At 40.8% G+C, this 24,165-nt stretch overlaps 1 protein-coding gene across 1 annotated transcript in view; it reads right to left on the reverse strand.

Annotated features, from left to right (window-relative positions):
* Nucleotides 1-12,881: 12,881 nt before the first annotated feature.
* The window catches only part of AMER2 (APC membrane recruitment protein 2), a 36,159-nt gene continuing 24,875 nt past the window's right edge, over nt 12,882-24,165 (reverse strand). The window contains exon 2 of the transcript XR_013763431.1: nt 12,882-13,081. The gene's annotated coding sequence lies outside the window, so the exon portion shown is untranslated. The remainder of the gene's footprint in view (nt 13,082-24,165) is intronic.

Below are 24,165 nucleotides of genomic sequence, written 5' to 3' on the forward strand. Positions count from 1 at the left end.
CAAACCCCTTCCTTCTGAGCCACCAGGTTGAGAGGTAAGAATGGAGGAGAGGTAGGGGGCATGAGAAGGCCAGAAAGGAGTTTGGTGGAAAACAAGGGCATCTTCTCCGCTAAGCTCTGCACAGGAGGGAAAATTGCACAGGAGGGAAAATTGCACAGGTTTTGCTCCTGAGTGCTCCAAACGCCTAAGCAGTTTTGCTTTCTCTGCCTTCTCTTTCCGGGAGCTTTCAGTGACCCTCAGCCTCAGCCTCTTGAGGTTTAGAGGTCGTTGGTACTGAGATTATTGTGGGGTCAAATAATTAAATAAGGACTTAACCACCCAAGGCACAAAGTGCACATACCTGAAATCACAGCAACCTTTTTCCATATGTTTATTGTAAAATTAGTATTTGGGTGAATTTTTTTCATTCCTGTGCCCCAGTTTTGCCAATGTTCCAACTAAGAGCCGGATCAGCCTTGTGGAAAGCCCAGAGCTGCTTCTCAACCACGGCTTTGTTCCTCCTACTTCCTTGTGAATCCGGAGCTTTGTGAGTGGCTCTCTGCTGTCGCCCCAGGCTGGCTCTCTTGTGCTCATTACTGGGTCAGGCTTCGAGGACTCCGTGTTTCCATCCAAGGCAATCAGTGCCAGCTGAATGCCTGAGCAGCCTCAGCATGTGGGGCATAGCACCGACCATGCCTTCACGTGTGACACCGTCTGCTGTTGTAGTGCAGCCATGACCCTGCAGCCAGGCTTTGGCTCCACCACCCACCCCTCCACGCCCCACACTCTGGATGGGATTTGCTGCAGCGGTTCAGTCTTTGTTCTGTGCAACTGCAAGTTGCTCTACTTGCTGCTTCCTGCTGCCTCTAAAGCAGGGCAGAATCACCCAAATGACATTTGTCTGCACTGCCTGAGAATTCTTCTTGGTCTCCATACGAATAGGTTAGCTCTCCACATCTACTGATTTGACCATTCTTGGCTCAAATTTATTTGAAAAAAAAAAAAAAAATTACATCTGTAGTCAACATTTACAGACAACTTTTTCTGGTCATTACTTCCTAAACAATACAGCATAACAAATTTTCCCATAGCATTTCATTGAATTAGGAATTATAAATCATCTGAAGGTGATTTAAAAATCTAGAGGAGGATGTGCACAAATTATATGCAAATACTACACAATATTTTTTTAGAAGGGACTTGAGCATGCACAGATTTTGATATCCACAAGGTTCCTGGAGCCAATACTCTGAGATACCAAGGGATAACTATATTGTCCTTTTCGGGGAAGTTTTCCATTCTCAGTTAAATGTTTCAGATGAACTCTTAATTTTGAAAGGCACAGGTTTGGGGGAAAGTCTCTAGGTATTTAGAAATCACCAAATAGACATTTTGTTATCCAACTCAGTCAGAAGAAGAAACAGCACAGCAAAAAGAGGCCCAAAGAAGGGATTGGGCCCAAATAAGGTCCAATCCACAACAAAATGCTCTGTAACTGCTATGGGCTTTGCATGCCTCTGCTTCCCCATTTGAAAATGAAGGGGTTCTTGAGCGTCATGTTGGAGTGCTAGACACACATTTTGTTCTAGTATGTGCAGGCTCTCTGGTCTAATTTCCAGGTCTTTGATACAATTTGAGTTGAGTTTTGTGCAGGGTAAGAGAAGGGATTCAATTTCATTCTACTACATATGGATTTCCAGTTTTCCCAGCACAATTTGTTGAAGAGGCTCTCTTTTCTCCAAGGTATGTTTTTGGTGCCTTTGTTTAGAATGAGATACCTGTATTTACATGAGTTTGTCTCTGCGTCTTCTATTCTATACCGTTGGTCTTCATGTCCGTTTTGGTGCCAATGCTGCCTTTGTTACTATAGCTCTGTAGTATACTTTAAGGTCAAGGCCTCCAGTTTCATTTTTCTTGCCAAGGATTATTTTGGTTATTCTGGGCCTCTTATCTTTCCAGATTAATTTTCACGATTGCCTTTTCTATTTCTTTGGAATTTTGACAGGAATTGCATTAAATCTGTACAGCACTTTTGGTAGTATGGTCATTTTGACAGTATTAATTCTGCCTATCCGAGAATCTTGGAAGGGAGTTCTTTCCATCTTCTAAGGTGAGATACACAGGTCCTACTAAAATAATTTGAAACAAACTGGATAGAAGAAAGAAATTAGGAAAATTTTTTAGGGAGAACATGAGTTTCATTTTTAGCCTGGTGGCTTTGAAATACCTGAGAAGCATCCAGAATAAATAAATACAGAAAGGTGACTGTAGCTCCATTTAGACATCGAGCCTGAGATGTTCACTTTAGAGTCATCCGTCTATGATGGTAGTTGTAACATCTGCTGTGGATTGAGTTATTCAGAAGGAGTGCAGAAAATAAGAAGTGAAGACACAGGCTTAAGTGATAGAGTAGGAGGAGAGGAGTCAAGAAGGATATGGTGGCCCTAGAGTTCAGGAGGGAAGTCTAGAAATACCAAAGGCATGAGGGTGTTTGAAATTAACAGGAATAACAGAAAATTGTGCAAAACTTGTTTTGTGAAGGCACGGCCTGAAGGTTAGCTCTTGGAGGCAGTGGGTGGATGGGCTGCCAGGACCCACAACAAAATGCTGGACACACAGTGTCTTCACTGCACACTCTCAGAGCAGACTTCATCCCTCTTGGATCTGCTTATCACAGCCATTCAGTGTAAGCCTTAAAACTTACATTCAACTAGGCAACAATTAAAGCACTCTGAACAGAGTTCACATCCAATGCCTTGGAAAAGTCAGACTTCTCAGCCCAATTTGGAAGGCAATGAGGCAGGAGGGGGAGGTCTGCCTTTTCTCTGCCAGGGATGACCTTCCTTTTCTCATGTACCGACCTTCACTTTATCCCCTCTTCAAGAACACTTCTTAAAACTTCTTTCTGCACCATGAATGTACAGACTCCCTCCCTCGAAACCCTATTATATTCAATATTTAGTGCCACAATTTCTCTCTCTCTCTCTCTCTCTCTCTCTCTCTCTCTCTCTCTCTTTTAGGTACCAGGGGTGCTTATCCACTGAGCCACGTCCCAAGTCCTTTTTTAACTTTTTTTTATTTTGAGACAGGGTCTTGCTAAGTTGCTTAGGGCCTTGCTAAATTGCTGAAGCTGGTTTTGAACTTGCAGTTGCCCTGCATCAGTCTCCAGAGCCATGGGGATTACAGGATGTGACCCTGTTCCCCAGACCATAATTCTCATTTGACTCATTTCTTGATGATCACTCTCAGTTCCCCTCTTTTGTTATTTAATACTTTATACATTACTCTAATTCTCCAACTAGAATGAAAGTCTACCCTACACAATTCTTAGTATATGGGCATATAGAAGCCCAGATATGTGGTCACCTAAATGGTTTTCCTGGCCATTTGGATAGCCAGATACCTGCGGGAGGTCTCCAACTGAAGACACGTCCTGGTGGTCTTTGTGACTCAGATAACTCATGTGCAGAGTTTTGGGGAAGCACAGACAGTGTCCCAGAGCCTCCGACTTCCCACTGGTGTTTCAGATTGAACACAACCCAAAATCAGAAATCTCGGGAATCAATTCCAGGATATACCATGCTTGCGAAATCAGAGTAGAGTACTTGTCTGAGAATCTAGGGGCATCATTGACTTAGCCATTCTTTGTATATTTCGATCTAATTAATATTCAAATGTCCTGAATTTATTAGCAAAATTGAGAGACTACATCACTTTCCGTTGAGACCAAGTAAAGGAGGTCAAAGAAGAAAGGGAAGAAAGTTGGGAGGAAAGACTGCGAAAAAAGATAACTCTCAGGCCACCAAATACGCAGACCTTTATAAGAATAATTCACATCTCGGTTGCCATCTTGGCCTGAATTCCTGAGTTCGTTTTGTACAAGGGCTGTTTGTTGCTGGATGTTTTGCAAACAGGATGGAGGTTCAGGGCCACCACAATTCTACTGCTTCAATAACAGCAAATAATGTTGGAGGACAAGTCTTACCCAGCTAAAGCAATTCCCTATTTAATTATCTTCATTAAAACAGACACACATTTAGTCTTTTCAAACAGCCTACTGTGTCAACCTTGTCTTACCTGAGCTCTGGAAAATTTTTAGCAGCACAAAAGAGACATTCAGGTAAATACAGGTAATCTAATTCAAACTCTCACTGTAAGGCGAAAGGCCAATGGGACCCTGTAATGTTACCTTTCTTACAGAGGAAGCCATTACTGGAAAATGTGGCTTAAGCTTGTGGAGTAGGTTCCTTCATACCTGACCCCAGAAAGAAAGTCATGTCCTCCCTGTCTAGGTGAGGCTGGCCGGCAGAGGGGCCCTCTCCTGGGCAGATCGGAGAAGCCCTGTGGAATGAGCTCTTCCACCAAGGACTCCGGCATCAAAAGACAGGAAAGAGGCCTGGGCTACTCCTCCCAAGTCTCCTTTTGAGAATTTCCATAATTTCAGTGTGTCCCGAGAAGTACATGTGTTGGAACCTAGCTCCTTAATGCAGCAATGTTGGGGAGGTGGGACCTAGTGGGAAGTGTTTGGGTCATAGAAATGGGGCCCTCATGAGTGGATTGGTGCCTCTCTGAAGTGAGCAAGTTCTCTGTTTTACAGGACTTGGATAGTTACACCAAGAGCAGGATGTCTTGTGGGAAAGCCACCCTTTGGGTTCTTCTTCTCTTTCTACCATGAGTTAAAATGACGTGAAGCCCTTTCCCCCAGATGTGGCCACCTGTTCTTGGATTGCCTAATCTTCAGAACCATGAGCCCTTTTCTTTATAAATAGCTCAATCTCTGGTATTCTGTTACAACCACAGAATATTTTATTAAGGTGCTTCCTCCACAAAGAGTTAAACCATGAGTGAGTGGGACCCTTATCCCAACACATAAACATGTAGGTTTCATGAGGAAAAAAATTTCACTTCAGAAACGTAAACTAATGTCAGTCCAGCCAACCCCTAAAGAAACAGATTTCTGAGCTCCATCCCAGAGATGCTGATTTCGTGTGTCAGGGGCAAAGATCAGAAACCTCATGCTCCCCTTGTGATTCTGCTGTGGATTGCACATGGACCAAGGTATTAGAAAAACTGTGATTGCTTTCTCATGAATTAACTTCCTTCTTGGTATTCCTCCAGGGATTTAGGTGGGCAGTAAAAGAGACAATCTAAACAAAATTACTTGTAAACTGAAGATACTATACAACTGTAAGATCACCCTCTGAATAGAACTTCTATTATTCCCATAAAACCTCTTGTATCCACCACCACAATGAACGGATATGGAGAATAAGAAATTCCCAAAATAATGAGGCCTGAGAAAAAGAAAAGGGAGTAAAAAATGAAGGCTATGCACTGACAGCTTCCATCTCCCAAGACAAATGTCCTCCAGATGCTGGCTGCAGGCAAAGAGGATGTTTAATCATCCTCAAAAGAAAACAGTGTCTACGAGGCGTTATCTCCTCCAAGGCAAAATCCTCTCTGGCACTGTCCATAGACCTTGACCTAAAGGCTCACATTCCTGACTAAGCAAATCTGACATATGTTCACTAGACCACCCCTCAAAATAACCTATATAAGCCCAGTTCTTTCCTTTGTTCAGTGGCTCATTTTCCCCCAGGTGAGGGGGTCCACAGGCACCATTTCATCCCCTGAATAAAGAACTGACATGACTCCTGAGGTTTGCATCCTACCTGATCTTTCTGTGCTAACAACAAAGGTCTAGATTCTTCATGAAGTGCGTAGAGTATTTGGGTAGAGTCTTCCATAATTTCTATATCACTTTCTGAATTCTAATTTTCATCATCATCTTTATGTGCTTTTTTTCTCTTCAATTTTTCCCAAAGTCCAACCTTGGGTTTCAGGTTTAAACCTTGAGTTTCAGGTTTCATTTGGTATTTGTCCATCAATCTTAATCCAGTTGCATTTCATCTGCAACAGACTCTCTTCAAGCCTCTGCCTGTCAATCTCATCATGAAAATCATCACTCACACACGAGCTGTCAGTAGCACAGGTTTGCGACAGATTTGGGACATCACAGCCATGCTCAGTGCTCACTGGGACTTTAGGCAGGCCCTAGAACTTGTTCCAGCTTTGGCTGGTGTTACTTATCTTTCTGGTATTGCCACTGCTTTGCTCACTGTCGGCAACTCTCTCTGACCCTTAGGTGATACCCTCCAATGACGTAGTAAACAAGGGGCTACACCCTTGGTCTTCTCAGGCACTGAGAACTGGGATTCATACAGACCTCATTTCTGCCCTTCTCAAGCTCCCTGACGTGTGACACACACATCACGTGTGCTTTATGAATTCTCCTTCTTTCCTCTTGTTCTAATGCAAATAGCTGTGCTACTCCGTATGCTCTAACATGTCAGCCAACGAACAGGCTGAAATGAATGTGAATCGGTGAATAAATAAGTGATACAAATAGGAAGAGAAGTCCTCAGTGAGGCAGCTAATTACCAGAGCTGTGTGGGGCAGAGTGAGGATGGAGCAAAGACCCCCTGCTGAAGGTACCCAGACTGTAATATAAGTGGCACCAGAGAATATTACACAGGAAATTTGAGAGACTGTGTACGTACCCATACTTAAAGTTACCATCATGTTTTCACTTTAAAATAGATATTCATGGATTATTCTTTTTTAATGATTAAATTCAAAGAAATTATGTATATCTGATGTGCTAGATATGTCAGTTACCCTGATCTGCTCATTACGCATTGTATACATGTACTGAAATTATACACCATGCCCCATAAATATGTACAATTACTGTTTCAATTAAAAATGTATTAAAAATAATAATACAGTTGTTCCTCAGTACTTATAGGGGATTGGTTCCAGGACTCTTGAAGACACCAAAACCCACAGATGCTCAAGTCCCTTATATAAAATAGTATAGTATTTACATATAACCTATATAATCCTCCTATAGACTTTAATCATCTCTAGATGACTTATGCTATATAAATAGTTGTTACACTGTATTGTTTAAGGAATAATGACAAGAAAAAAATCTGTATATGTTCAGTATGGGTGCAAATTTTTTCTCCAGATATTTTTGATTAGCAATTATTGAATCCATGGGTGTGGAATCCACAGATACAGAGGGCAGACTGTCTTTTCTTTTGCTACCTTGTGTCAGGCATGCTTACAAGCTGGTTATTTGTTGACAACATACGGAGAGCCTGATGATTCCATTTTCACAGGTTTTGAGGGGGCATTAGACCCAAGACAACTGTGACAATTTCAGACATTCATTGGATAAGTGTGGTTTGGACATCTTGGAACACAAGTGTGGTGTGGAATGAGATCAGTCACCTGTATGCAGTAGAACGCACTCACTTCCTCCTTAAGCATTTATTGAAGATAGGTTACATGCAGGGAGGGCTAACAGGGTGAGGGTGGAGGGAGTCTGATGACGAACAAGACATCTTTGCTTTTATGTGACTATTTTTTAAAAAAGGGGCAGATGAGTCTATAGGCAAGTACAACATCCTGTAACAAAAAGTTCTTTTTTGTTGTGTTTTTTCCTGGAAAAAAATTACTCTCCTTACAGAGCATCTATGGTGTTGCTAGATTTGAAAACGATTTTGAAAGCTTCAATCATATTAGACACTTATCAGAACATCCCCATGGAAAGGTGTGTATCTGAGTTGTGGAGAATGTGAGGAAGAAGATGGAGCTGATAACAGGAGCCAGAATATTCTATGAATGCAGGGTCCATCTTTCATCACCACCATGCAAGTGAGCTGTGAAGTGGGCGGGGGCTTTGTATGGGCTGGATCTGGTCCTAAAGGAGACTGAAAACTTTAAAAAGCAATTTGATATGGAATTTAAGAGGATATTGTGGCCACATGTTCATTAGCTCCTAGCTCCTCAAAGTGGACAAATCCTGGAAGCTTATAAGTACAGAATCTCAGGCCCCACCCGGGATTTACAGAATTAGAATACGCATGTCAGCAAAACCTCCAGGGACTCATACACCTGTAGCAGCCTCAGCAGTGCTGGTCTAGACCTGGAAAGAAGAAACAGCCTATGCTGGAGACAAGAGTTGGAGGAGAGGGAATTTGGATCGAATGCAAAGAAGTCTAGCCCATGGAGATGATGCTATGAAGGACTTTCCAGAGAATGAACGTGTCTTGGACTGATTAAACCTATTTGCAGCTTTTTCTGGGATCCTTCAAGAGTTTGATATGCTTTGAATAAATGTGTTCCTCAAAAATCTGTGTGCTGGAAACTTAATCCCCAAATTCACATGTTGATAGTACTTGGAGGTGAAGCCTTTGAGAGTGATTGGGATTAGATGAGATCCTGAGTGTGGAGCCCCCATGATGGCATTAGTGGCATTATAAGAAGAGACTCCAATCAGCATGCTTGCTCGGTCTCACCATGTGACGCCTGCTGCCATGGTATGAGGCAGCAGGAAGACCCTTGTTCTTAGACTTCTCAGCCTCCAAAACAATGAGCTGAATAAACTTCAGTTGTTCACAATTTACCCACTGTGAGGCATCCTTTCATGACCGCAGTAAAAGGGACTAAGACAACACCTGAAATCACCTGACCTAATCAATCTAATAATAGTTAATCCTCGGACCGTGCCAGACACTCTTCCAAGTGTTTTCCTGTATGAACTCATCAATCTGCACAACCCCCAAGGTGGTTACTAAAATTCCCTCCATTTCACAGACAGAAAACTGGCACCAGGGAAAAGTGACTTCCCCCAAGTCCATCCAGCTAGCAACCACCAGAGGCAGGATTCACACCCACGCAGCACCCTCCCTGACTTTGTGTCCCTTTCCACCCTTCTCTTGAGCCTCCCAGGATCTGAAGCTGCTCAGATTTGCCTTTTGTTCTTCTTGCTTTCCTCAGAGTGTGTGGTTTGGTTCATTTCTTTGATATTAGCATCCTGATACTGTAAAAATAAAGGGAAGGGCCAGGGGTGCTGTCCCCTCCCCACCCTTCCTGCCCTTCCAGCTTTCACTGGAACACATAGACTGGCCGCCCATGGGCCATATTCAGCCCACAATGCATTTTACTTCTTCATAAATATTTTTAAAGTAAAAAAAAAATTACATAAAATCTTCGTATTTCCATTTGCTCCCTCCAACTTTCCATGCTACCCACCAATCACTGAGGTCTTATTTCTGGCTAGTACATTTGCTCCCACCGAACCTCCATCACAAAATTATTTCTCTGTTGTCTCCTCTTCTAAACTGTGAGATCCAGGAGAATGTGTGTCTTCTTTGGTTACCTATGTCACCCCCAGCCCAGCAGCATGCCTGCACAATCAGCTTGCACATTCAGGTAGGAGCAAAACCCACAGAGTAGGGTGGGAAGGAGTGCCCCAAGGAATGATCGCACAATTGAGGGCCTAGGAATCAACATGAAGGGGATTTCGTAAAATCGTTGTCATTCATGGTGAGCAAAAGACGAATCCTTTCTGCAGAGCAAGCTGTTGGGAAATCCCTCTCCTCTTCGAATCGAACCCCATGTAGTGTTCCATGGAAACTTGCCATGTTATATCAAGTAGCTGATTTCTTAATAAGCTAATTCATCTCCTTTTCCACTGTAGCATTCTCTCGCCTTCATTCACCATCTGTCCTCTTGAGTATAATATATTAATGGATCCCTTCCAAGACATTCGCAAGTTCTCATGTGGGATAAATGTGTGCAAAAAGTCTCCAGTGCCAGGAGAGCTGTTCGGTTCCCCACCCTCCCCAGCGCCAATAAAGATGTTCTTCCCTGTTCTCTGCTGCTTAGAAGTGTAAGCATTTGTGACTCATCAGTGCAACACTAAAACAATTTTTAAGGGAATAGAGTTGTGTTCTCTTAAAGGACACTATCAATAAAGCTGGCGGCACTGTGACTTTCTGTTGGAAAGACCCAGGTCTCTCTGTTTTCCACTTGTCAATTTGATTCTGAAATACAATTATGACAATGAAGGATTAAAATTTTTGGCTACTAGAATCTAACTTCAAAAACAAATTTCCATTTAAAGAAGATTATTTTAGTCCACTTGAGAGAATTATGTAAGTGTATTTTATATTCTTGAAACTTTTTTTAATCTACTGGGAGAATATCCAAGAGGAAAATCAGAGGCATGTTATCATTTCTGGGAGGAAGAAAAAGGAAACTTCTCTTTTGAACGCTAAGATCTTCAATGAGCATTAAATGAAATTATGAAATTCTATCATTTCTCTTTATCTCTCCTTCTCTTTCCCTTTCTCTTTTCTTTCTTTCCCAAATGAATTTTGCTTTTTTTTTTTTTTCGTATTTGTTAACACTTATTCTATTTAGTTTTATCCTTTTTAAAGTTCCTGCACTGTGGCTATGCTATAAAGTAGTCCCCTGAATCTGCAGTTTTGTTTTCTGCAGATTCAGTTAACTGCCATCAACCATGGTCCAAAAATATTAAATGGAAAGTTCCAGAAATAGATGGTTCATAAATTTTAAATGCATGACACAGAGTAGTGTGAAGAATCTTGTGCCGTAAGGCTCCTTCCAGCCTAGGATGGGAACCATCTCCTTGTCTCTATGCTCTGCACACTGGTGCCCATTACTACTGGCCATCTCAGCTGTCAGATCAGCTTTGCAGTATCACAGCACTTGTGTTCAAGAACCTTTCATAGCACTTCACATGACATTATACTGCCTATGTCACTCACAGCTTGCCATCACATCATCTCACACCATCAAAAGAAGGGGGACTACCCAATGAGACATTTTCAGAGAGAACCACATTTATATAACTTATGTAAATTGGTATAATGTTTTATTTTATTATTAGCTATTGCTGTTAATCTCTTACTGTGTATAATTTGTAAATTAAACTTTATCATAGGTATGCAAGTAGAGGAAATACATAGTACAGTAGTACTCCCTTCTCTGCAGGGGATATGTTCCAAGACCCCCAGTAGATGCCTGAAGCCACAGATAGTACTGAACCCTATATAGCATTAACAACATAGCATATGCTTTTTCCTATACATGCATACCTATGGTAAAGTTTAATTTGTAAATTAGGCATGGTAAGAGATCAACAAAAATAGCATAATAAAATAGAACAATTATAACTATATACTGTAATAAAATTGCCTTCATAACTACTCTGATGTGTTGGCACCAATATTAAGTAAAATAAGTGTTCTTAAATGTAAACACTGATAACATGACAGTGGGTCTGATAATTGAGATCCTTGCTAGATGAATAATGGGAGGGTAGCATATAGAGTGTAGAGTCTTAACATCCCAGGCAGGATAAAGTGGACCAGTGTGAGATTTCAAAATGCTGCTCAGAATACATTGCAATTTAAAAATTATAGCTTATTTATTTCTGGAATTTTCCATTTAATATTTCTAGACCACCATTGACTGCAAGTAACTGAAGTCATGGATGAGGGGTACTACTGTATATATGTGTATATACATACACACAGCTTGGTACTATCTAAGGTTTCATATCTAAGGAACATATCTCCCACAAATGAGGAGGGTTGACGACAATTCCTTTCTGTATCATTTTAACTACCAATGACCTAATTGGCGTTCTTCTTGCTTTCACTTGCTCCCATCAAGGGTCTCTTTGATGATCAGTTGTTTCTTTGTCCTTCTCTGAGTTGTTTAAAAGGATATATAAAGGAATGTATGGCTCACTTTCTTAAGTGAACTACGAAGCCCATTCCTCTGAAAAGGATGGATATTTTCAAATAACATCAGTGCAAGACTCTTTCAAATGGGTTTCATACTTGAACAAGTGTTTTAAACGTTACAAGCTAATTCAATAGGAACAATAATTTGAAATAAGCGAGTTCATCACACAATTCTGAGAAATTTGAATATTTCACGATTGCTTATTTAATATTTCTTAGAGGTGTTTTGTTGTTGTTGTTGATGTTGTTACCCTACCTATCATCCTCATCTCCATGCGCACATTAGCATAGCACTTTAGTCTCTAAGAGGCTTGTATGGCTTCACCTCATGCAACCCTCCCAAGCACCTGGTGAAGCAAGGTGCTATTAATTCCATTTCATGGGGAAGGAAACCAAGATGCAGTAAGATAAATTTATATGAACAAGTGGCAGGTGGCAGAGCTGAGATTTGAAACAGAATCCTCCTGTGAGCTTTCTTCCAGGACGGAATGCCGGGATTACAAACAAAGGCTGTGGGTCAGATTCCCTGGATCCGAACACTGAATCTGTCATTCATCACCCAGGTACCCTGGGATTGGTTACTTTGACTCTCTCTGCCTCAGTTTTGTCATCCATAGAATGGAAATAATAGCTACATTATCATGTCATCATCAGGATAAAATACGTGAATGCACACAAGGTATTCAAACCATCAGGGAAAGCACCTTGCATTGGCTTTAGTGAGGATGCAGCTAGTTGCTTCTCAACCTGTGGCTGCCAGTGAGGGTTCAGAATAAGTGTCAGTGACCACACCAGAAAAATCACACCATCTGGTCCATAACAAAATGACTATGAGAGAAGGAAATAGTGATTCTGGGTGTCGATTTTCCTACGTTCTCTTCAAACTGCCACCCAGGCTAAAAGCAGCAGTGGTTTGGGGTCTTCTGTCAATTGTTGGTGGATAGAGCATGCAGATGGACAGAGCATCCATTACTGCAGGCTCTTATCTTTCACAAGGCTAAGAAGCTCTGTGTGTCCTGGTGTCAGCATTAGTCATAGGGGTAAAGGACAACAATGGCTTACATTTCCACTTCAGTGTCTCCACAAAAAAAAAAAAAAAAATATTTAAATCTGATAAGGCAGAATGCTAACATATTTCAAAGCTCCCATTACATAATTCAAAGAGAGTTTAGAAGCGTTCTTTATTTCTCTTAAATTATTCATAACATAAATCTTTAAAATATTTAAACTCCTTTCTCTAGTAGTCAAAGGAGAATGCTGATGGAAAGCTCTCTGTGCTAGACGGAAAGAGACAAGATCGATGCTCCAGGCTGGAGGAGGGATGGGCCGGGCCGAGAATGGCTTCCCCATAGAAGCTTCAAAGAATCGCATTCTGCATGCTCTACTTTCTGGAACTAGGAAGGTTTTCCTTCTGGGATCAAGGTTTTGCCAAACGGGATTTGTCTCTTCAAATGTTGTTCGCAAGGAAGAGCCTTTAACAAAACACAAGCAAAGATGTGAAGAAGTGGAAATGTCCTCCCACAGCAAATGAAAAGTCGCTCATTAGCAAAACACCGGGGTGCTACTAGGGAGACAGTGGTGCAGCTGCCACTAATTCTGAGAGGAGGAGGATTCATTACCATGGTTACTGATGCCAGAAATATTACCTTCTGCAATCAGCATACACAAAGATCCTTTAAAGGGAGTGTAAAAATTAGAGCTCTGTAAACAATTTGTGAAAACTGCCAAGAGCTGAACTTATACAGTGCTACTTTCAGGCCACAAAAACAGAGGGGAAAGCACCATCGCTGCACCAGCAAATCTTGCTGGAGCAAAAAAGAAATGTTCATGTTCCAGGAGCAAGCTATAGTGCCCCCCATCCCCCACATTTCTGTGCAAGTTTTCAAGATAGCCCACAGACAAATGGCAGAGCAGGACATGTTCAGTTAGTGATATTTGCATGATCCAGTTCTGGTTCATTAAACACACAGTCAGCTTTTGCAAACAGTCTTGGGAAATGACTGTATATTATAGCAGTGTTACTAATGTCCAGTGCTGTTACTTCTTGAAAACAAGACAGGGATAAAGAAGTTCAAGGAGGGGTTGGGGGTGTAGCTCAGTGGTACAGCGCTTGCCTAGCTTGTGTGGAAGCCCTGGGTTCAATGCCCCCAACACTGCAAAAATAAAAAAAATAAAAAAAGTTCTAGGAAAGTAAGTTTGAAGTTTGTTGAATGATACAGTTTTTATTTTCTTTTAAAAATTGTTTATTTGTTCTTTTTAGTTATACATGGCAGTAGAATGTGTTTTGACATATTATACATACATGGAGTATAATTGTATAACTTTCCATTCTTGTGGTTGTATATGATGTGGAGTTACACTGGTCATGTATTCATATCAGAACATAGGCAAGTTATGTCCAATTCATTCTGTAGAGTCTTTTTATTTTCAACAGCAGTGGATTATTTCCCAAGTTTTAAAGTAGGAAATAGATTAAAGGCCCTGAGAAAGTCTTAACTGCATGGATGAGTCATTTCTGTACATATTTTATTCTATTTTGAGAATGAAAATACCTTGAGTCAATCTATGCTGCTCATAAAATCTCACCCAAACTCAGTAGATCCTGCTGAAAATGACTGCAGCAAAGCCTGTCATTCAGAACTCTGTCATTTCTAAGTGGTGATCATTTGAATGTATCATAGCCTCAAGTTTATCTTCTGTAGCATACTGTCTTCATTATGCTTGTTAAATCAAGTACTGGTATAAAGGAGGTAATCATAGGGACCATATAATCTAATCCCAAGAACAAAATGTTCTTGCATTTTGCAACATAATTTGTAAGGCTGATGAAAATGTTCTACATTTTATATTCATCATGTATTCTTCAAATAAAGAGCAGCAATTTATCAAAGTTATCATCTACCATAGGAGGTCAAGTGGTGCAATTTGATAAATATATACATATACACATTAATGTAGGTACATAGAAATAGCAACATAGATATAATGTGATCACTATACAAGTGAGAATTTGTTTCTAGGGTTCATTGTCTGTTCTCAGTATCTGGAAAAGTGCTAACATGTAGAAGATTATGGTTTTCCAATATCTGTACAGCTAGTCTTCTCTATCACACACGTACACACACACACTTGAGCAAATATGCAAGTTCTCTCCTTAGAGTTCAAAAGTTATTGATTGCTCTTCATGACTTTTCTTTTTTGAAGCACACATTTTGCCAGTTCTCTTAGGAAGGGGCTAATGGTGTGCCGCATTTCTGCGTGATCCTAACCTCTAAGACACTTCACGAGTGCTCCCAGATCCTGTTCTTGGCTTTTGCCAACTTGACTCTGGTCTGTTGAGCTTATGGTCTGGCCCTGCAGGGTACTTTCTACTTCCACCCTAGATCTTGTGTCTCTAAACCCAAATTGGAAAGAGTTCTTGAATAAACTGCTCTGAACCTTCACATAGTTGCTGAAATATCATAAATGACTTCTGGTCTCTTTCTATCACATCGGCATCCTCACCACCTTTTCCTTAGGATCCCCAGTGCACGTTTAACTACAAAAAATCCCTGATCCCTGATTTGTCATGATTTGACTTAACAATGGTTTGATTTGTGATTTTTTTTTTCTTTACGATGGTGGAAAAGCTATATTCATTCAGTAGAAACAGTTTTGGAATTTTGAATCTGGCTCTTGTTTTAGTCAGATTTTTCATTGTTATGACCAAAAGATCTGACAAGAACAATGGAGAGGAGGAAAAGTTTATTTTGGCTCAGGTTTCAATCAGAAGATGGCTGACTCTATAGCTCTGGGCTCAAGGTGAAGCAGTACATCATGGCAGAAGGACATGGTAGAGGAAAGAAGTTTAAGATGTGACAATAGAAAGCAGAGACAGACAGAACTTAGCTCCCCAGGGAAAAAATATAAACCCCAGTGACCCACCTTCTCCAGCCATACCCTACCTGCCTCCAGTTACCACCCAGTTAATCCCTATCAATAGATTAATGCAGTGATTAGGTTAAGGATTTCATAACCCAATTATTTCGCCTCTAAGCTTTCTCGCATTGTCTCATACACGAGCTTTTGGGAGACACCTCATCTCTAAACCATAACACCTCTTTTCCCAAGCTAAGGATATGCAGTCTGATCCTCTCTTGATGCTGGAAAGTGACCGGACTGAAGTTTCCATTCAGCCCCATCATCACGAGGGGAAGCAACCAACACTCTACAGTTTGTTGAGCTGCTGAGCTAGGATGTTCCACAGGTTTAGTGAATTCAATACGTTTTCAACTTAAGGATATTTTCAACTTAGTGATGAGTTTACTAGGATATAACACCATGGTAAGACAAGGAACATCTCTAAACACAACTAACAGCTCTCAGAGAATAGTCAGCTCTTGGGTGAATCCTACTGCACACCCAGGCATGGGCAGCAAAGGCAAAACTGAACAGAAGGTTGGGGACAGGCTACACTGATGGTTTCCAAAAATGGTACCTCCCGGTTTTCATGCACAGGGACAGATACAGCAACCATGAAGCCCTGCTTTTTCTCTTCCTGAGAATTTGAGCACTGTCATATGTTTGCCTAGACTCTAGGGGAATTCCAAGCAACTCCACAAGACACAGGCTGATGAAGGTGTTCATTTCTTCTTGGGCCTGCCCCATCCCCCCTGATGACCCCAGATGGGGTGAACCTCCTAGAAAGACACTCATTCCTTATCCCCTCTGCCCAATGAAGAAACCTGAGAACAAAACTTTTTCTACATGATGCTTCTTAGTAGAGAATCTGACTGCGTGGGAAGAGCATGGTCTGGCTCATCACAGAAGGACTTCGAGGTCTGCTCTGTGTCAGCTACCGGCTTGGACTTAGGAAAGTTGCATCACTTCTCTGAGTTTTAGTTCCTGGTACTGTAAAATGTCAAAAGAAATCACCCACCTCATACGTTGTGTTGAGGATCAGTTGTCCACAGGCACTGAGTAGAAAGACCCCAGGGATTCTGTCCCAACTGTTCTCTTCTGACCGTTTAAAGAATCTGGGTGGATCATTCCCACAAAGGTCAACTCTTTTCATGCCCCAAGCCCATCCTGTGCAGGCCTCAGTACTTGGTCCCTCTCCAAGGGCTGACCCTACGCCATACTTCAAAATGAGCAATGCATATTTTATTCAAGATTTCATGAGGATATAGTAGAGAGAAGCTACAGCACCCAATACACAGAAAAAATAAAATAAAATTCTTCATTAGACATCTCTTTCTTTCTTCTGGAGTTTTCCTTGCCTGTCATCAATCCTCATCTTCTCCTCTCCCTGCAACACAGAAGCTAAAGCTCTCTTGTGATGCCCTGATCCATGCAGTCTTCACCCTCACCTTAGACCCTGTACATCAGAACACAGGACTGGGACAGAAAATGCAATCTGTGTTGTCCTAAAGCCCCATGAGTTGGCCTACCCATCTCTCTGAAATTCTCCTTTCCTCTGTCCTCAGGAAAGGAAAAAGATAAGCCAACCCCATTAAAAGAAATGGTAAGTTTCTCTCATTTGCAGGTTCTCTGGGGCTGCTCCAGACTGCATAGCTGGGCAGGTTCTGGGACATTTGATTCCAATATCTTGCCCTCTGAGTCCTCCACAGACATTACTCTTAGGCTTCAAGCATAGGACTGGTGTTTCTGTCCCACCCTGCCTTGGTAAAGTTTAACAAGAATATCAGAAATGCTCAGATCGACACCTTCCATCAGTCATGATAGAAGGAGAACCAGAATTTGAGCCATACAATGGAAGGTCCAGTTTCCTGCAGGACAGAACAGGCTCCCTGCAGCCTCCCTCCTACCCACTGGCAGGCAGGCAGCCTACCTCTCCAGCTGTAGCCTGCTCTCACCTGGGACCTGGATCACACATAACACCTCTCTGTGTAGTGGTAAGAAGTAGAATATAAGTTTTACTGACCTCCTGCTCAGAGTTGAATCTTGGATTCTTCCACTAATTCATGGGCAGGTTATTTATTTTATTCAGGCCTCAGTTTCCACATCTTTAAAGTATGTATGTTTCCTTCCTCAGAGGATTATGGTTAAGACAGAACCTGATACAATCACATTCCCAATGGTGATTTCGTCCTGATTTTGGTTAGAGCTGGGTGTGGGATTCTTGTACCCACCTGACTGACTTCATTATGAAGGTCCATCCGAGTAAGTCCTCATGTCTTCCTCAGAGTCTGACTTCCCTGCCACTTAAAGTCACACTTTTCCTTCCTGCCTGGACCATGAGATTTCATTCTCACCACCATTTGTTTTTCTTAAATAAGAAAAAAAAAATAAGCCAGTGGTCCTCAACTGGGATGATTACACCACACCTCTCACTTCCAGGGGACATTTGGCAATATCTAGAGACATTTTTGGCTGTCACACTGGGGGGAGTGGAGTCCCTATCAGCATTTAGTGAATAGAGCTCAAGGACACTGGTAAATATCCTACAATGAACAGAACAGCACCCCATAGCAAAGAATTATCCACCCCAAAATGTTGGCAGTGCAGAGGTCGAAAACCCTAAACCAGAATATGTGCATCATTTGATTTTATCTATATCCTGAATGTATGCGTTCATGCATAAAATGGTATTTTTTTAATTCAGTGAAGGAAAAATTTGTTGAAGACAGCCATGTCAAAAGTTCCCCTAAGGACAAGTTCTCTGAAAAATAAAAATTAAAAATTTTTATCAGACTAGTAAGACCTCAAATGATTTTTATCGTGTTTTAAATCTTCTTATAATGTTGTTTGGGCAACAAGTAAAAGGAAATGACTTATTATAGGATGAGACACAAGATTTGACTAGCAATTTAGACAAGAGAACCAGCACTTGCAGTCTTAATGACTTCTCTCCATTGACCTTATAGGCCAACCTTTGAAAATGCGTGATGAGATAGAATCAAACTAGAGAAGCCAACATTAGTAGAGGTAAGAAAATCCATTCATGTGAAAATAATTCCAGTAGGATTTTTAACATTTCATTTAATTTTTACTTCGTTGTTCATTAAACCAGAAAATGACAGGGATTATCATGATCGGTTAGGTCAGTCAAAAAAAAAGGTCTGATTTGATTGGTTTTTCCTTAAAATAATAAAAACAAACAGCAGCAACAACAACAACAACCTATTTTATGCCAGAAACTATTTTAACCTTCCAAGTCATTAAAGTCAATCTGTGTATAAACAGAGTCTAAGCTGAACAGTAGGGTAGAGGCGGGGAAAAAAAGGACTTAAAATACCTTCCACCGTACAGGACAGGTAGCTTCCATAAGAAAAGGAAAAAAGAAAAAAGAACCATAACGTTTATAATGAAATGAAGTAGCTGAACATCAGAAGACATAATTAAAATGAGGTGGAAAAAGACTCCAACACTCACAACACATAATACAAAAGGTTCATCAGCGCAAGACGCTTCAAAATCCTATTCATTCCAGGCCATTGAATGGCTTAGATCCCAAAATACTATTAAAGAACTAGTTATTCCCCACATTTCTTGTTAGCTGAACATTTGAGATACAATAAATGCTTTTAGTCACTGTCAGCACAGTGGGAATAATTTGCATATGATTTACATATAATCTTTTTGCAGGCGGATTATGGCATTCACAAGTCTCATCTTTTTTTTTTTTCAAAGAGAAGGATCCATTGACTAATGGATTTTTTTCAAATGTGTCAGTTATATTAGCTTTTGTTGTTCCTGCCTCTAACCACTGAATATTAGCAAGTTCATAAATTGTCCTTTTGATTTATATATTAACACTCTAATCAGGACAAGGAGGCATGACAATCTCACCTTTAATTTTTGAAATAGTTAAAAGAAAGTGTGGGGATGAACTTAATTCCCTGGTAGAAAATGCCAAAGTTGTGAAATTATAAACCACATTATTTATGAAAGAAATGTGTCCTGACATAAATTAGTTTAACAGCAGAATTCTGTAATGAGTACAACTTATTTGATAGGCTCATTCTACTCTGTTGAGTCTTTCTGTAATCATCTATTTATTTACTATTGATTTATTTGTGTTGCGCCCCATAGATGATTCTAGGAGGCGGGCACGCATACACAAAGAGTATGTTAGCCACTAGACAAGCACTTTTAGGGTTAATCAGTTATGCTTTTAGAAAATGGAGGGGGGAAGCTGCTGCTCCTTTAAATGACCAGTAATGCTCCTTCAAAGTTGGTTTTTTGTTTGTTTGTTTGTTTGTTTGTTTGTTTCGGGATTAGGATTAGGCTCTCCAGAGAAAAGAGGAACCAGCCCAAATCCCCAAGTCACTCTGGCTCACTCATTTTAGGTGACCTAGAGTAAACTTTGCTCATTATAATTCCAAATTCTCTACCCAGGAGCATTCCTGTCTGCCATTTTTTTTGAACATGCTACATCTGAGGTGAACTGAGCATGCTCAGGAGTGTTCCCACCTCTACATGTGGTGAGTCTCTCCTATATACCTATGTATAAATTTCCCCAATAAAAGCTCCTGGCTTTCTTTTTTCAGGGAAACGGTGCTTTGAGAATTAGCTCCAGTGCGCTCCTTACTTGCTGCAAGTAATAAACCTTCCTTCAATCTTTCATGTCCTGGTTGTGCTTATTGGCTTTGCACAATAATAATGGGAGACACCATTGTGCTCAGTTACAAATACACACAGAATTGCTAAGGGGATAAAACTAAGGAAAAAGGAAATTAAGCCAGGGAGAGATTAGCACACAAAATACAAGCTATACAGTGCTACAGAGTTTCCAGATTGAGCTACAAATTTGATGCCAAGCTTTTTGGTAGCCAAAAAAAAGGGCACATCCCAATAATTATAAGGTTCACAGTAAAAAATAAAAATAAAAATAAAAAAGGCATTCAGAAGTAGAGCAGAGCACTTAACTATGAAACTTGAGAGAAAATTCTCCATTATGACTTAGGATGGCAAATTCTCAAGAATCTGTTAAATAATAGGGGAAAAAATTGTGTTTCTGATTTATTACTTTCTGCTCTTATCTGTATTATCTTCAAAATACGTTAATAGAACACAGTTTTGGTATAACACTGCCTTAAGAAAACTTACAGAGCTTCATAAGAAAACATGCACAAAAGACTGTCATGGGCTTGTATTAGAAACTAAATAAGGAGACTGGATACATGTATTTTGGTATATTCCTACAGTGAATATAAGACAGCAGATTAAAATAAACAAATTAATGTAGACAAATTTCAAAAACATTGAGTAAAAAGAACAAATTGGAGTGTGGAGCATGTTGATTTGATTATTGTGAAAGTTTAAATCTTAATGCTATGTATTATCTACAGATACATATTGTTAAAGGACAAAATTACAATAATTCTAGTTTTGCAGATCTTAATTGGTTTTAATTTGCAATTCTAGTATCAGGCAGTCCTCAGAATCAGAACAAGTTCAAAGAGCTCAGGTCTGTCACATGGTCAGAAAGCAATTATGACCAGAAAACAGAAATTAGTTTCAGGGAAAGGAAGTGAGATACAGAGCCCAATTGGTCACTACCCAACCTTCGCCTTATTTGAATATCATTTAAGCATTTGCCGCCTGAATTGATGGAAGCTGAGCTGCTGTACTTAGCTGAGACTTAGTTATCTCATTCCCAATGCAGGCTTTTGGTTCATTTTTGTTCTCAGTTAGGTTACAGTTCAAATAAGGATTTAAATACAGAAGTGTCCTCAAGCCAAATTTAGTTAGATTGAAATAAACCAAAGTATGTAAACATAAATGGGAAGAATACACAACTGCAGGATAGGGATTCTCTCTAGGGCAACAAGACAGGAATACAGTGGCCATGACGCTGAACTCCAGATGGGGATAAAGGACAATGGTAAGCTTCCATTGTATCTGCATGACTTTCTTTAACAAAGATAGGAAACAAATATAGCAAACCATTAACAGTGTGATCTTGATTGTGGAAACTGGATGTCTATTATATTCTCTGAATTTTTCAATGAATTGAAATATGTAATAATAAAACATGAGCTGGGCAGAGTGGCTGTAATCCCAGCATTTAGGGAGGCTGAGGCAGAAGGATTGCAAGTTCGAGACAACCCTCAGCAACTTAACAAGGGCCTAAGCAATTTAGTGAAACCCTGTCTCAAAATAAAAAATAAAAAGGACTGGGAATGGGACTCAGTGGCAAAGCACCTCTAGGTTCAATCCCTGATGAAAGAAAGAATGAAGGGGGGGCGGTGATCTTCTATATTAGTCAAGAAACACACATTTGCTTGAAGAATATAATCAAAGTTCTCGCTTTGTAGCTTCTGTGATACATAATTAACTCCATTTCTATATTCAGTTTATAGTCTCAAATGTTTTCCCATAGAAATTACAGAAGCCCTCACTGTCCCTTCTCACCACCAGTCTCAAGGTTTCTTTTGAGCCACCTGTAAATAGGTGATAGAGAAGATTCTGTTTACTGTAAAGTGTACAAGAAAAATTGTATCTAGGGTTGGGGAGGAGAAGAGAAATCAAGAAACATTATTGCTGCTATTAAGAATACCCTAATGGGAGCAACATAAAATTAAAACTGAAAGCAGATTTTGTGCAAATCACATGCCAATTCACTGGTGGCCCATCTATTTTAAGTACTGGCTCAGTTACATGTGATTAACATGAGCACATTAAATCCAAGAAGGCACCCGACTCACAATCCCTCACCACAGTGTGCCATGTTCTGCTGTTTGGGGATCATTCCAAAGCATGCTGTCACATTTTTCCCCAGGAGTAAATGTGTCTGCACAAAAAGCTGGAGACCACGTCTGCTCCTTGGATGTGTCTTGCCAAATACTCTGTATATGCCCCAAACAAGTGCTTTCAGGATAAAGCAGGAATTTCCTGCCAATCAGTGTCCTGATGCTGAGCCAGAGCACCTTTGATCCTGGCTAAAACTTATATCTGCCAATTAACATTTCTGCATCCTCCTCTCCCACTCCGCAGCTGGTCACCAAGTGCTTTTTAAAAAATAAAAATTTAAAAACCCTCCAAACGGTGCTCATTGATTCAATGACGTATCTGTGCCATCTACTCTCAGCGTCCTCTTCACCACCTTTTATTCATATTTAACTGTCTCCTCCTCTTCCGATCCCCTTTCAGAGCTGATCTAAACCTGATAGTCATCTCAAGTCTCTCCCACCATTAAGAACCCCCTTGACCTGAAGCAATGCTTGTGGTTCCCATTTATCCCCCTAGCCTGCCCTACAAGGATTTCTCTCATCTTTGTGCTTCCAGGAAATTCAGTCTGAGTGTAGCTTTGCGCGGGACTGGGAGTTGTAACGGGTAACCCAGATCTGGCTCTTAAGCACCTGGACTCTCTTCCCACCCACTCCTCCCTGCTTCAACCTGCCCGCGCCACAATGATAGGCTCAGAGGTGAGCGCATGTACGAAGGCCCAATCAGAGTAATCTGAATCCTTAGCCAGGTGATTGGTTCAAGGATAAGCTTAAGACCCAATCAGTCTAGTCCAGGTTAATGCTGATAATCAGGCCGACTTCTCTTCTTTCTCACTGAATAGTAGTCCCCACTTAACTTCAGGGACACATTCAAAGACATTCCATAGGTGCTTGAAACCATGGATAGTACAAACCCTATATATACTATGTGTTTTCCTATGCAAACGTACCTATGATAATGTTGAGCTTATAAACTAGTTTCAGTAAGATTTTCACAATAGCAAAAACAGAACAATTACAACAATACACTGTAATAATTCTTTTTTGAAAAACTTATGAGTTATTTCTGGAACTCTCCATTTAATGTCTTTGGATCTGGATTGACCTCAGGTAATAGAAACTTCAGAAGACAAAACCATAGAGAAGGGGGCACTACCAAACTTGATTCTATGAGGGTGAGTCCATCATTGTCTGGAAACCAGACAATGCAACAGAGGAGGAGGAAAAACAAGAAATTCTGATAGTATTGTTGGAACTCCTGGATGCAACCCTGCCTGAAACTAGCTCTGTCCTTGAATTTTCCACCACAGTAACCGGTGACTTTCCTTTTTGTTCCAATCTGAGCACAGTTTACTCTCCCCTACTTTGGAAACACTGTCAAATCCAGCGCCCTCTCCCGTTTTCCAACGCTACAAACTCTCCCCAGGCAGTGCACCTAACCTGTCCACCCACCTCAGCAGGTGACCTGCTCCACAGGGAAGAGAACCCACCAGCCACAAAGCCCCTGGCTTCTCGCTGCTGATTTTGCACCCCCCTGCACCTCACCACTGTTGGAATATCACAGCAGGCCTCTCTGCTACTGTTCATAGAGACCAGTCACCTCTGCTCTCGGCCCTGGGTCCCCACCCTCCTCTGACAGTTGGCATTCTCAGCCACTCCCTCTTCTTTTTAACTTCAGTCTCTCCTGCTCCAGCCTCTTTATCTGTAGCATATGAAACTACAGATGCTTCTCACCAAAATAAGAAGAAAGGAAGGAAGGGACAAATGAACAATTTTACATCTTCCAGAAAATCAATCTCTTTTCCTTTACTTTGCGGTGTGTTCTGTTCAAAAATACTCTCTACACGTTGTACTTTCTCATCATTCACTCACTTCTCCGCCCA

Source organism: Sciurus vulgaris, assembly GCF_902686455.1.
Source record: "Sciurus vulgaris genome assembly, chromosome: 4".
Lineage (NCBI taxonomy): Eukaryota > Metazoa > Chordata > Mammalia > Rodentia > Sciuridae > Sciurus > Sciurus vulgaris.